Genomic DNA, 15752 nt, shown 5'->3' with positions numbered 1-15752 from the left:
ACCAGTCTGTGTTTGTTTGCCGGGCCCAGAATCGGCGTTCCACTGTATCAACTAGCCCCACTGCCACCATGATGTCCCAATTGCCACAGCCCGTGCTTTCAGGAATGTCTGTGTCCATGTCCTCATCACAATCATCCTCATGCTTGTGTCTCTTAGACCGGTTCTGCATATACTCCAGGATAATGCACGAGGTGTTTACAATGCTCACAACAGCAGCGGTGAGCTGAGCAGACTCCATGCTTACCGTGGTATGGCGTCTGCACGGATAACCCAGGAAAAAAGGCACGAAATGACTGCCTGCCATTGCTTTCATGGAGGGAGGGAGGGAAGGGCGACTTACTATATGTACGCAAAACCACCCTCAACAATGTTTTTGCCCCATCAGGCATTGGGAGCTTAACCCAGAATTCCAATGGGCAGCGGAAACTGCAGAAACTGCGGGATAGCTACCCACAGTGCACCGCTCCGTAAGTCAATGCTAGCCACAGTATTGAGGACACACTCCGCTGACTTAATGCGCTTAGTGGGGACATACACAATCGACTGTATAAAATTGATTTCTAAAAATCGACTTCTATAAAATCAACCTAATTTCGTAGTGTAGACATACCCTTATTTAGGGTTGCAAATTTTGTAATATTTAAAAAACAGATATTCCAGCAGGAGTGCCAGAACCTGTCCCACCCCATCACTTCCCCCTACCCCACACCTTCCCTCCAAGGCCCTGCCCCTACCCCACCTCTTCCCCCCAAAGTCCCTGCCGCTCACTGTTTTTCCTCCTTGGGAGGGTCTTGCCTGCAGACCTGGGGCTCGGAGCTGCAGCTGCCTGATGCAGGTAGAAGGTGGCCCTGGCCTAGTAGGGGCTGGCACAGGTGATGACCTGGTGCCTTCCCATCTCCCCTGTTCACAGTAACTGGATTTTGATTTCCGGTCAGTAGATCTGTCCCCTTTTTGTCAGGTCCCCTTTTTGACTGGACTTTCTGGTCAAAAACCGGACACCTAGCCACCCTAATCTGACCTCTTTTTTAATCTGCTAAATTCTTGACTGCAATGACTTCCTGTGGCAATAAATTCCATAGCCTAATTATGGACTGTTTGAAAAACGTTTTCCTTTTATCAGTTTTGAATTTGGCATCCTTCAGTTTCACTGGTTTTGTAGCATGAGATGGGGAGAACAAAAGTACCTACATGGTGCTTTTCCTGTCTTTCAGAGGAGAAGTGTTATCTCATTTCACAGCGGGGAAAACTGGTACAGAGAGGGAAAGGGGCTTGTTCAGGGTCACACAGAGAGTCAGTGGCAGAGCCAGGAATAGAATCCAGTTCTGTTGGCTGCTTGTCTTATGCCTAAGTCACTAGACCACTCTGGTTCCTCACTTTTGGAACTGAGAAACCTGAAAAGGATCAAAAAGTAGCTTTTCTCTAAATTGGCATGTTTTCATTTTAGGGGCTATCTCACAGACCAACAGGTCTAGATAACAACACTTTCCAGGTCACAGAACAGCCTGGAATCTCAGCTGTCCAACAGGGTAAACTGGATATTTCTAGTTATGCTGGGTTATGAAACTATGATGTTTAAAACTGGTCTAGTAGTAAATATTGCCAATCATGTACTAAAGTAATTTTAAATCCTTACTTTTTACTTGATCCATATTTGGGGAGGGACGGAGAAACTGCTCAGATCCAGAACATTAGGCATAAGTTCCAGGAGAGTTGGAGAAGTCAGAGGACAAGTCAAGTAGAGCTAGGTAAGGTAGTGGTGTGAAATACATGCAGTTTAGCATATAGCTGTGCAGGTGATAATAAATGGGGAAAAAATATCATCAGATGGATATCATCACCCAGCAAGCACAGTTTTTGAATCCCTGCTTTTTACCTGGGAAAAGAAGGAAGCAGGTTCTTTTTACAAATAAAGGAAATGACAGACGTTGGAAAGCAGCTCAGGGGTTTGGAATATTAACAGTAGTCCTGTTTGAGATAGATTAGCCCATAGAGTTCAACAAATTGATTTCAAAGGAGCCAAATGAGTATGATAGCATATTTCATCTACTTTGCACTCACATTGCAAAGATGTAAATGACTTCACAAAGTGCAAGGCAATGGAGAATCAAGCCCCAACCTCTGAAAATAATGTTCTAAAAGTTATTTGTTTAAAATGTGGCATAAACAAAACATGGTGGTGCATGTGTATGGGAAGGATGCAGGGAAGGGGAGAGAGAAATGTTTTATTGTCTGGGGTGACCTGCATAACTCAAGTTGCTGCTTCACCATTTGTAAATAATGTGGTCATCCCAAACTCATGCCAGTAAAATCCTTATAGCTACACATGATCAAGTTTATGTAATGGTCATTTCCAGTCACTGGGTATATATATCTAATTAGAGATGCATAATATGAACTATGGACCATAGGGGTCAGGGCTATCAGATGGCCACACTGGCATTTGCCTCATAAGCCCCCTTCCCATCTGCTATGGCTCCTATTCAAGAAAGCATCCTTCTTCAGGAAAGGTACATAAGCACTTACTTAACTGTAATAAACATGAACCTGGGACTTTAGCATACACTTAAAAATAATCATGAGTTGATGTACTTTTCTGAATCTGGACTTATGGGAAAAAACAAGGGCTGGAGCATTCAGAGTGCTGAGTGCAAATACGTGAGATTGCATTGTGCAAAAGTGTAGTCTCTGCAGAGCACCTCCACCTCACTGTGGCCTGTGGAGAAGATTTCTGATCCTCTCCTCTCTTATACATCTGGCCAGAACCCAACTGACTACTTAGCCTGGCCCACCTGGGTTCTGAATTTTGCCCTACATGTCCATTTCTGTTTGCATGCTGAAGTGCATAATAAAATACTTAGAAACAAGTTGAATATTAAAGCGATGTAATCTGCAAAGGATTGGATTCATAGAGTTTCACATTTTAATTGGTACAAAGAGAAATTAAATATATATAAAGTAGCAACTCCTTGCACATAAAAATGAGTGTTTATGAACAGCTGGAATTTGCATACAACCTTTTAAAATAGAAAGTGGTACAGAAACCATCTTTGCTGTACTCTGAAACAAGCAACATATGGTGGCAGAGAATAGAACTCATTAGTCTATATTTAGTCCTATATGACAGGTGCACAGACAAATGTTTAGATGAGAGGGGACAGCTCTTTGCTGATACTGTGTCAAAATTGTCCTGAAATGTATATTTTTTCCAGGGGTGAAAGGGTTGTGCATTTACCTTTTTGCGCTACTGAAAATTTGCTTTTGTAACTGAGAAAATGTAATCCTCATCCCTTCCCCAAAAAGCAGTCAGTTCACAGTCCAGGAATAATTAACAGTGTATTGAGAAAACTCCTGGAAGAAATACTATACATCAAGTTGTGGTAATCCCTTATCTGCCCTGAAGATATTGTGGGATTCCTTATTTCATAACACTGAAGTATACAGGCCCTGACTGTGATCATACAGAAGTTCATGCAAAACTGGCATGTTTTCGAAGCCCTATACAGCCTTCTGGGATTCTTGTATTTGTAAGAATAGGCTTTTAGAAGCCGGAAGTAGTTAGAGACAAAAAATAGTTTTTTAAATTAATTAGCACAGCTGCAGTGTGTGACTGTAGACAATTGTCATTGTGTAAACATATGAAATAAAGGGAAGAAGTAGATATGAGCCCACTTCTGCAAGGCATGCCTTACTGGGGCAAAAGGTCTACTGATGCCAATCCCATTTTGCTTCAATAAAAAGTGCAGGATCAAACTACTACCACACATACTAACTACGGCTATCAGCTAAACAGGAATGAGAAACAGGTAGTAAGAGCTATTTTTTCTGAGAAAAATCAGCAGCAATGTTGCCAACCTCCAGCATTGAAAAATAGGGTCAGGTCTCAAAAATCATGAGATTTGTTAAAAAATTATCAGATTTTATAAAACAAGTGTTCAGCTCTTTTTATTTGGCTTCTGGGCCTTTCAGGTGCACTTAGGTCACATTTTCCAGATTTTCTCTGCAACCACAAAAGTTAGTAATTTAACTTTTTATTAAATGAAAGCTAGGAGTCTCATGTAAACACATGAATTCAAAAGCTATTGCTTTGAGAAAAATACCAAACGTAGCAAGACTCACAATAAATTTTCTTTTAAATCACAGTTTAGCAGCACTGCAGTAGTCAATATTCTAGCACTTCTACATGCAGCCAAGCCACCACTAATTGTCATGCTCTTTAGCCTCGAGTCTGAAGCCTTTACACACACAAGTATGCCTTACACATGAGTATTCCTGTTGCATTCGCCAGGGATCCTCAGCTGAGGACCCAGTGCTAAAAAGTGGTGAGCACCTCTATTGAATCCAGTGGGAGTGAAGGGCCACTCAGCACCTCACAGAATCAGGCCCTACACAGAGTATGGCCCAGATGATCTGCTCCATCCAAGCTGTACCCAGTTAGCTCAGAACAGGGAAGGGGGGTAGACGGGAGGGAATGGTATTAAGCCACTATTTTGCCTTTTCTGATCCTGAAACTCACTGGGCACTGATGTAGTCTCCAGTAGAGTTACCTCAAGGGACATTCTGCAGTCTGCAGTTGCTGGGGCACAAAGATGCCCTGGCCACAACTCCTTTGAGTTGGGTTGAGTGGGGAAGTGCCTGAATGTTTACCCCCACAAGGGACAATTTAGATTATATACTTAGACTGTAAGCTCTTTGGGACAGTGACTGTCTTTTCATTATGTGTGAGTACAATGCTTAGCACATTGGGACCTCAATTGCGATTGGAGCCTCTAGGATGTAATACAAAACATTAGAAGTAGAGCGCATACTCACTCACTTTTCACTACTAGGGTGGCTCACAACAGCTGGTGTGGGCACCAGGATCTGGTCCCACTAGTTTGTACAAAGGCTGCAGTATCAATCTGTCACAGGGTGCTCTATGCACCTCTGGGTGACATCTCCTTCTGGCAATTCTAGGGATCAGCTCTGCCTAGTTCAGTGCCCCCTTTCTCCTCCTCTACCTTTGCAGCTCTTCTCTTGCTCACAGAGCTGCAGTGTAACTGCTTCGTGACTCAGCCCTCTGGCCAGGTCACACTGTGATTCCCCTTCCAGAGAACTCTTTCAAAGTGTCTCTCCACAAGCAGCGTCAGGCAGACCTCAGGTCCACTGCTCTAACTATGTCACTCTCACAATGACTCAGGCAGTCTTTCCATTCATTGCCCCATGCAGTACCACTCTGCAGTGGATGGTAGGGGAACACAGGCCCACCTTCCACTCTGCAGGGGTAAGATCTGCAACTACACCAACTTTACTACTCTCCCCCGGGACTACTTCCTATCATGCTTCTCCAAGCTTTTCATTCTTCAGCCTTCCTCTCTTTTAGGCCTACTAGAGAAACTCTCTCAAGGGTCCCTATCTCCCCTGCTTCCTTCTCCCTTTCCTCAGGTAGAGATACTACAGGATGCCTCCTACATTACTGCCAGCTTCTTGGCTTTATGGAAGCCCTGCTTGTTCCCTCACAGATGAGCATCCTCCTAATTAGTACCCCCACTCAGCCTAATTTTCCCCCATTTGCAGCTTAATTGGCTGATTGGGCCTACCAGGCCTAATTCAGCTTTCAAGGCCAGCGTGGGGAGTACTCCCCTCACACAAAACTAATGCCTAGTATTTTTCTGAGTGGAGCCTAAAGAAATGGAGCAATTTGTAGTCTTCAGGAAAATTCTAGAAAGACAAACTATGGGGAACTGAAGCTTTTGAAATTTATTTGCAAAATATTACTTGCACTTTAAACAGGAATAACTAACTACTCCGTGTGCATGAAAATGTTCTCTTGGGTTCCCTATTTGAAAGAAAATGTTTTTATAAATTGCATGAAAATAAATGATTTTTAAATTGCAGATTCCTTACCTTAGTAAGTACTTTAATTATTCACCTAAAGAATATGTGGCAAAAGCTGAAGATCCATTTGACTTAACACTGAAAAGAAAAATTTTAGAATTACATGATACCAATAAAAATTAATCTAGTACAATCTGACAAAAAACAAAGAACCCAGTCCTTCACCATGAGCTGCATAGAGCCCCAATAAGTCAGTGAGGTTCCTCATTAGGTCACAGTTTTGCTTCCACATCAAATACAGGATCAGAACCACTACTGATTATTTTTGTATGTAGTTGTAGGCTCCTGGCATATCACCCTTGTCCATTAAGGACTTAATGCCATGCCCAAAGTCTTTTATGCCCTTCCTCCAGGGTACAGTTTTATTCTTTAAACATAAAACGTAGGAAAAACATCAAAACAAAAATAGTTCAGCTGCCCACCATGGGCTACTAGAGGCTTTTCCCCTTGCCTCTCTCACACACCCTTCCCATCAAACTTCTTGTTTCAGGGCCTACTATGGGAGCTCATCATCTTCCCCCAGCTCCTTACTCAACTGAGTCACTTGCTGGTTTTTGCAATCAGTTGACCCCTTCTGATAAATGAACAGAGCTGGCTGGCCTCAGGCTCTGTGGTCCTTAAGAGGCAGATCATCCTGTTACAGTACAATTAAATCATATGCTGGTTCTGCTTTTCCACTTGTCCCCCATTCCATATGGGGATGGAACTGTATGCAATAATACAGACATTTGTGTAATAATCCATGCTGTGATCCCAGTTTATTCTGTTATATCAAGAAGAGAATAGGGAGATGAAATGATCCATAATAAAAATATTTAATAGTGGGCAAAAAGGCAGGATACATATCAATCAGTATTGACATGTGTGGTGTCACAAATGGCCATTTCCAGTCAGTCGTGAAAAAGAGAGGGAAAAACAGAGGAAATATCCAACACTAATGAATAACTGCATTTAGAAATATTCCAAGTTACTAACTCATTATACTGAGATACTTTTTACACAGCTCAGAGTTCAGTTTGAAACTTTGAATAACATCATCTGTACCAAAGTAGTGTTGGTCAGATGCATTTAATCTTTTCCAATAATTTCTTCACATATTTGGTATACCGGGAATGAATTATTTGCTCTTGTGCAGAACTCTATACTTTAGAGAGAATCCGCTGTAATGCTTCAAATATTTTCTTGTAAGGTTGGATTTGATTGGGATCAGGTTTCATCTCATGACCTTAGGCTGGGCCACGAACATGGAAGAATTTAAATTCTGTTATCTCTCTCTAACACATCTTTGCACTGGCAAGATGCTTGCTAAATCTGGTCTTTATCTCACACATTTAAACTGGCAATCACAGTTTCTGCATTGGACAAATGTGTATTTCTCCTGGAAAGCAACCTGTAGGTCAACTTCACATAACCTGGATCTTCTGTCACATTGAAATACAGAGTCTCTGGCTACTATTTCAGTAGTCATGACTGATTTTTCTCCCTCTTTCCTTTTTAATAAACCAAGTGTCCTTGTATATGATAGCGATACTTTGTTTTCAAGCATGGGCAGTTAGAGCTCAGTAAACTTATCTTCACATTGAATAATCTTGTCCTCCAAGTTTTTGATTCTAGTCTTGATGTTTGATCTGTTTACCAACCTGTCTAGGTCACCGTCCATGTTTGCAGTAGGAGACTGAAATTCCATCTGGGTTTTATTTGGGTGAGATATTCTATTTATTCTTCTTCATATTATTAATATTTGTATTGTGGTAATACCTTAAGGCCCCAATTGGAATGGGGGTCCCATTGTGAACATAAGAGGACACATTCCTTTCCCCAAAGAACATTTTGCTAGCATCAGGTTGTCCTGCATGCACTCTGAGTCTGTGCTGTACTGATAAACCTGGTACTTTATATGCTTCTTACCAGTTAAAAGCTTTTTACGACTTTCCCCTTTAGTCTCCTTAATTGATATGACTGCAATCCAAAATATATATTGGATCTTCAGCAATATTCTTAAATAAGGCGTATGAACTAGTAACTAGTATTTCTTCACACAACACACAGTCAACCTGTGGAACTCCTTGCCAGAGGATGTTGTGAAGGCCAAGACCATAACAGGGTTCAAAAAGAACTAGATAAATTTATGGAGGATAGGTCCATCAATGGCTATTAGCCAGGATAGGCAGGAATGGTGCCTCTAGCCTCTGTTTGCCAGAAGCTGGGAATGAGCGACAGGGGATGGATCACTTGATGATTACTTGTTCTGTTCATTCCCTCGGGGGGCACCTGGCACTGGCCACTGTCCGAAGACAGGATACTGGGCTAGTCCTTTGGTCTGACCCAGTAAGGCCATTCTTGTGTTCTTAACTGGGCTTGATCCACAGCCCATTGATGGCTACTTCCATTGTCTTCAGTGGGCTATGGATCAGGCCCATTGGACATAGCTTTCTAAGGCTATGCTTGCATGAAAAAAACAACCATTCTCCACCCAGATTTGTTATTTGAATGGTTTGCAATTAGTGTAACAAGACAAATTAACTGTATGGAAGTGGGGATTTTCTTAGAGTTATTGCTAATGCATTTACTTAACGCTGCCTCACAAAAGTGTAGTGGTTCTTTTCCTGAAATAAGAGTAATTTGAAGTAATTGCCAGTGGGCTACATGGGATGGGAAAAAGTAGACATGTTAAAATTATGTTAAGTTCTTACAAGGTCTCTGAATCTGAACAAATCCTGAAAATGACTGGAAATGAGCATTAACAGGAGGCACCTATTTCGTACTAGTTCTGTACTGCAGTTGCTGTGCTGCTGCATTCCCTTAACACTCCATGGACATCAGTGTCATACCCAATTTCTGCTTTGACTTACGTTGTGTAAAATAAGCAGACATGTTCTGTACCAGTGTTTAGCATTCAAAAATAAGAACTGTTAAAAGTTGGCATAATGCACAAAAGATGATTTTCCCCTGGTTCCCTTGTATTATAATGTAAGGTCATTTTTTGGTATTCTAAGGAGTTTTACTACCAGACAATGGTCATCCAAGGTTTCCCTTACCATCTTGTCAATATGCCTGCAGTCTGACCTGGAGGACCCTCTTGAGTGCTGAGAGATTAGTGCAATGTCCATGACTCATTCAGGGCCTTTCAGCTAGGACTGCTAAAATGGGGGGCCAATGAATGCCACTTGTGATGGCAATTTTGGGAGATGTGAGCACCTGTCTACTAGGAACTGGAATGAGACTATTCACTCACATTGGTTATTAATGTATGCAGTGTAGCTGTAGCTGTGTCAGTCCCAGAATATTAGAGATACAAGGTGGGTGAGGTAATATCTTTTATTGGACCAACTTCTGTTGGTGAGAGAGAGAAACTTTTGACCTACACAGAGCTCTTCTTCACGTCTGGGAAAGGTACTCTGAATGTCACAGCTAAATGCAAGGATTGTTTAGCTTAAGTAGTTAGCGCATATTCTAAGGGACCATTCTAAGTAGAGTGGCCCATCAACACTTCTGCAGTCATAGGACAAAAAGAGGGGTTTATGGGTTACAGATTGTTGTCACAATCAGCTTCAACAATAGAACCCTACAAACATATACAAGAAACCCATGGATCACCAAACCTACCTTCATAGATCCAGTAACCACCCCAAACATACCAAGAAATTTGTTGTTATCTACAGCCAGGGACTCAGATACCACAGAATGTGCTCTGAGAAGAAAGTCCGGGATATACAGCATAACACACTTAAAACCACCTTCACCAAACAAGGGCACTGCACCAGAGAAGTAAAGCATCATGGAATGACCCACCCAAATACCCCAAGAGAACCTGATTCAATACAGAAGTAAAACCCCCTCCAAGTGCACACCCCTAGTTATCACTGGAACCCATATGGGGTATCATGAAACATAACCCATACTCAGTGGGGACCCCATCATGAAAGAAATCTTTCCTGAACTCCCACTTCTGGCCTTCAAACAACTCCCCAACCTCTTCAAGCTCATCATCAGAAGCAAACTCCTTACAGACCAGGACACACCAACTCAAAGCAGCACCAGACCCTGCCAAAATGATGGATGCAAAACCTGCAGACATATCTCCACTGCTACAATGATCAAAATCCCACACAACACACCTTTCAAGATCCATGGATCTACACATGCCTATCACAACTTGTGGTATACTTTATCCAATGCACTAAATATCCCAAAAACTATGTGGATGAAACCAGACAATCACTATGCTCTCAAATGAACTCGCACAGGAAAACAATAAAAGACAAAAATACCCTATCACCTGTGGGTGAACACTTTGCACAAAGTGATCACTCTATATCTGACCTATCAGTCCTCATCTTCAAAGGAAACCTACAAAACACTTTCAAAAGATGAGCCCGGGACCTTAAATTCATAACTCCACTAGCACTAAAAATCATGGATTGAACAGAGACGTTGGCTTTATGGTTTATTACAACAATCTGTACCCGCTGACCCTCTCTTTTTGTCCTGTGATTTCATAGGTGTTAATGGGCCACTGGACCTTGAATGGTCTCTTAGAATATGTGCTAACTACTTATGCTACACTATCTGTTCCTTCTTGCATTTAGCTGTGATGCTCCGAGGCTCCGAGGACCTTTCACAGACCTGAAGAAGAACTCTGTGTGGCTTGAAAGCTTGTCTCTCTCACCAACAGAAGTCGGTCCAATAAAAGATATTACCTTACCTACCTTGTCTCTCTAACTGGTTATTAATGAGTATCAGATGGTAACAACTATCAAGCTTCACTTACTAGCCATATTGAGGGAGGATTCCAACATAAGTTGAAGACAGGAATCACCCTTGTTGATCTGTCCTTGACATATGACACTGTCTGGAGACAGGGCCTCCTCCTCAAGGTCTCCCGCATCATTTACTGCTGGCAAAAAATCCACCACTTGGCAGCAATGCCTGGGGACCGCTGCTTTAAGGTACACCTTAATGGCCAGATCAGTAGACCAAGAACTCTTGACTTGGGCATCCCCGAGAGCTCTGTCCTGGCCCCAATACTTTTTAATCTATATACCGGGGATATACCAGTGATGGAGTCAATGAAATTCATGTATGCGGATGATATTGCCCTAACTGTTCAGTATACAAACCTTCAAACCATCAGCTGCATCCTAACCCAAGATCTTAGCACAATGGCTGATTATTTCCAATGCTGGAAACTTAGGCCTAATCCAAAAAAACCCAAAAAAACAAAAACAAACAAACCAACCATGGTAACTGCTTTCTATCTGAACAATAAAATGGCTAATACCAAACTTGATGTGCAATTCTGCGGTGAAAGCGTCAGCCACGAAGTTAATCCAAAGTATCTTGGTGTTACACTGGACCGGAGTTTGACCTTTCAACAACACCTTGAGAACACCCGCAATAAGGTCAGGTCTTGTATCGTGCTTATCAGAAAATTGACTGGAACATCATGGGGTCCAGTCCATGGACCTTATGAACCACAACAATTGCCTTGGTATATTCTGCAGCTGAATATTATGTACCAGTGTGGTCTCATAGCAGTCATATTAAACTCCTTGACCCTCAACTCAATAATGCTATGCGCCTTCACAGCCTTCACAGATTAGAAGAACTGCTCAGACATCTCACTTTCTTAATCATGTCAATGAAAATATGAGGATCTCACCACACCATGACCTGCAGAACCCACCAAAGATGAGATTAAAATCCTGCAAACCTCTATGGAACCTTATTAAGATCCTTACACCCACTTTGATGCTGAGGCTCAATGGAGAGTCACATGGCACACTTCAGCTGCTCAAAACAAACAGCTTGTTGTTGATCCTGTTGAGGAACCACCGAGTTTTGATTTATGTCTGAAAGACTGGTGCAGATTGAATTGCAGCAGGACATCTCATGGGAGATGTGGACAAACCCTCTTTAAATGGAAAATGAGGCAACACCTGTATGCAACTGTGGTCATGAGGCACAAACGATAGAGCACATCATATCTGAATGTCCCCTTCATTCTTTTGCCAGGGGCCTGAGGACATTCACCAGCTCACTGCTGCGGCAATGTTCTGGCTATCAAACTTAGATATAAATTTGTAGTTGTTGCTACCTACCCAAGCCATACGAAAGAAGAAGAAGACTGCTTCTTATATATGAACCTTGAAAGTCAGTGTTGGAAAAAGGACATGAGAAAGCTAACAATTTAAAAAACAGGAACACCAAAGCCATTTTAATTAAATAATAGTTCACAGGAGAGTAAACATCCACAACCCAAGCAAACCCTCTGCATTAAAAATTAAGACAATAATATACAATCACCCTTTTCTATACAACTGTAATATTTCTATAGCATTAACTTCCTGTGCCAACAACATTTTTTGACACTAAAACCAAGTTCCTCTCAATCCATGTCCATACACAGACACCAGTTATGCAAATTATAAATAGACCTGTTGCTCCAAACTGTTTATCTATGGAGAGGAAAATTCTCCAGAACAGTCTGCCCTCAGGAAGGTCACACAGAGAACAATATTTACAAGAAAGCATCTCTTACAACTAAACTGGATCTTAATTTTCATGGCCAGCAAACAAGGATAATATTACAGTAGATAGTTTTTTAAAGCATTCCTATATTACACGCTACTCGCATCTCCACAGCATTGTCTTCTTCCCAGACTGCTAGAAGCCAGTAAAGAATCTATCTAACCCCCATCAAAGTCAAGGAGTTTTCATTAATAGGAGTTTAATTAGACCTTACCTGCACAACAATTCGGCCCATTTATGGCCAGATCCAAAGTTTATTGATTTCAATGGAAAGACTCCCATTTACTTCAATGGATTTTGAATCAAGTAAAGGTGCTCTGGGACCTGCTTCCACAATGTTTTTAGCTATTTATCAGTTGTATTTATTTAAAGGAACAGTGCCTGATTCTCTATTGCCTTGGATGCTTTGTAGACATTTCCATCTGGGCAAATGACCATCAGTCTAATTTTCTTTCACTGTGCACAGTAGTAAATGATTCTACAAAATTCAAGGCAGTGGAGAATCAGGCCAAAATACACATCAGTACTACAGTAAAGTGTCTGTTTATAGCAACAATGGGAAGCATGCAAAAACAAAAGTCACAAAAACATCAGATTAGAGACTTTATTCAGACAAGTGTTTTGCTAGATTAACTTGATTGTTCAGTATTCAAGGTTATTCAATAGCTAGTAAACTAGTTAATAAATGAAGTCCTAATAGTTTTGAATTCTTGACATTAGGCCCAACTAATTTCTAGGCAATTTTATTTCTCTCTTCATTTTTATGTACCACCAACTGGGGGTTACTCAGCTATTCAGAAACAAATCTCTTCAGGAAAAAATATCCAAATAAAAATTGCTAAGAAGACAGACTACTAGAAAGTATTCACTCTACACTTCACTACTGTGCTATATTCTTGTTATCACACTTATTGAAATACAACTCAAAAGTGCTCATTGTAGTTCAGTACTCAAATGCTGTAAGTAAGCTTTTGCATGTATTGTATGTAGGGAAAAAAAACTTTTAAACAGATGGCATAGTATTGGTGTCTCCCCACATGAATCTTAAGCCTCCCCAAGATTACAAGAATTTTCAATAGCCTATGCTTTTCGGTTAGAATCATAGAATCATAGAATATCAGGGTTGGAAGGGACCCCAGAAGGTCATCTAGTCCAACCCCCTGCTCGAAGCAGGACCAATTCCCAGTTAAATCATCCCAGCCAGGGCTTTGTCAAGCCTGACCTTAAAAACCTCTAAGGAAGGAGATTCTACCACCTCCCTAGGTAACGCATTCCAGTGTTTCACCACCCTCTTAGTGAAAAAGTTTTTCCTAATATCCAATCTAAACCTCCCCCACTGCAACTTGAGACCATTACTCCTCGTTCTGTCATCTGCTACCATTGAGAACAGTCTAGAGCCATCCTCTTTGGAACCCCCTTTCAGGTAGTTGAAAGCAGCTATCAAATCCCCCCTCATTCTTCTCTTCTGCAGGCTAAACAATCCCAGCTCCCTCAGCCTCTCCTCATAACTCATGTGTTCCAGACCCCTAATCATTTTTGTTGCCCTTCGCTGGACTCTCTCCAATTTATCCACATCCTTCTTGAAGTGTGGGGCCCAAAACTGGACACAGTACTCCAGATGAGGCGTCACCAATGTCGAATAGAGGGGAACGATCATGTCCCTCGATCTGCTCGCTATGACCCTACTTATACATCCCAAAATGCCATTGGCCTTCTTGGCAACAAGGGCACACTGCTGACTCATATCCAGCTTCTCGTCCACTGTCACCCCTAGGTCCTTTTCCGCAGAACTGCTGCCTAGCCATTCGGTCCCTAGTCTGTAGCGGTGCATTGGGTTCTTCCGTCCTAAGTGCAGGACCCTGCACTTATCCTTATTGAACCTCATCAGATTTCTTTTGGCCCAATCCTCCAATTTGTCTAGGTATCCTATCCCTCCCCTCCAGCGTATCTACCACTCCTCCCAGTTTAGTATCATCCGCAAATTTGCTGAGAGTGCAATCCACACCATCCTCCAGACCATTTATGAAGATATTGAACAAAACCAGCCCCAGGACCGACCCTTGGGGCACTCCACTTGATACCGGCTGCCAACTAGACATGGAGCCATTGATAACTACCCGTTGAGCCCGACAATCTAGCCAGCTTTCTACCCACCTTATAGTGCATTCTTCCAGCCCATACTTCCTTAACTTGCTGACCAGAATACTGTGGGAGACCGTGTCAAAAGCTTTGCTAAAGTCAAGAAACAATACATCCACTGCTTTCCCTTCATCCACAGAACCAGTAATCTCATCATAAAAGGCGATTAGATTAGTCAGGCATGACCTTCCCTTGGTGAATCCATGGTGGCTGTTCCTGATCACTTTCCTCTCATGCAAGTGCTTCAGGATTGATTCTTTGAGGACCTGCTCCATGATTTTTCCAGGGACTGAGGTGAGGTTATATAACTGTCAATCACTCCATTGAACTTGCTTGGATGTACTCTGTCTAAGGCCTTGTCTACACTAGCGGGGTAAGTCAACGTAAGTTACACTACTCCAGCTATGTGAATAACATAGCTGGAGTCGACGTAGCTTTGGTCGACTTACTGTGGTATCTACACCGCACTATGTTGATGGGAGATGCTCTCTCGTCGACTTACCTTACTCTTCTCATTCTGGTTTCAGAGTTGACCAGAGAGCGTTCTCCGGTTGATTTAGCAGGTCTTCACAAGACCCGCTAAATCGACCCCTGCTGCATCGATCGCAACAGCCTCTATCTCTGGTAAGTGTAGACATGGCTAACCTTGCAGCTCAAGTAGAGTAACCACTTTCTTTGCAATCACCACACAGTGTTTACAGAACAGAACTCTAGAAAGGAGGCATTCTCACCAGTTTTCCACCCCAAATTCACATCCTGATGAAAATAAAACCTTACTTTTTTATTTTACAACTTCTGTATTTTACCCAGGAAATCCCAGATTATCTTTACTCAGAAGATGCCTCTTGTTGATGTCACAGATTATTTTCTAACCAGACAACTATTTCTATTGATTTCAAGTATGTTTTCTTGACTAATCTATCCAAGATTTTTCAGTGTGTGAGGTTGAGAGGTCTGTGTTCTATTTTAGAGCTCACACACCCCTTCCTGCAGACAACAAACTCATGAATGCACTCAGCAGGGTTACTAAGGAAACCAGAAACTATGGCAACCCAGACTCACAGCAGTCTTATTTATCCAAGGAAAGGAAAAGAAAATTCAAGCGAAGCAACTAAAGTCTGACTGGAGATTCTCATCTTTCCCTTTCCCTTTGGCTGCAGCAGAGTCTTTTGCCTCCCAGTGTTACTGAGATTAGAATCTGGCCCATA

Source organism: Caretta caretta, chromosome 4 (genome assembly GCF_965140235.1).
Source record: "Caretta caretta isolate rCarCar2 chromosome 4, rCarCar1.hap1, whole genome shotgun sequence".
NCBI lineage: Eukaryota > Metazoa > Chordata > Testudines > Cheloniidae > Caretta > Caretta caretta.
This window is presented reverse-complemented; position numbering follows the sequence as displayed.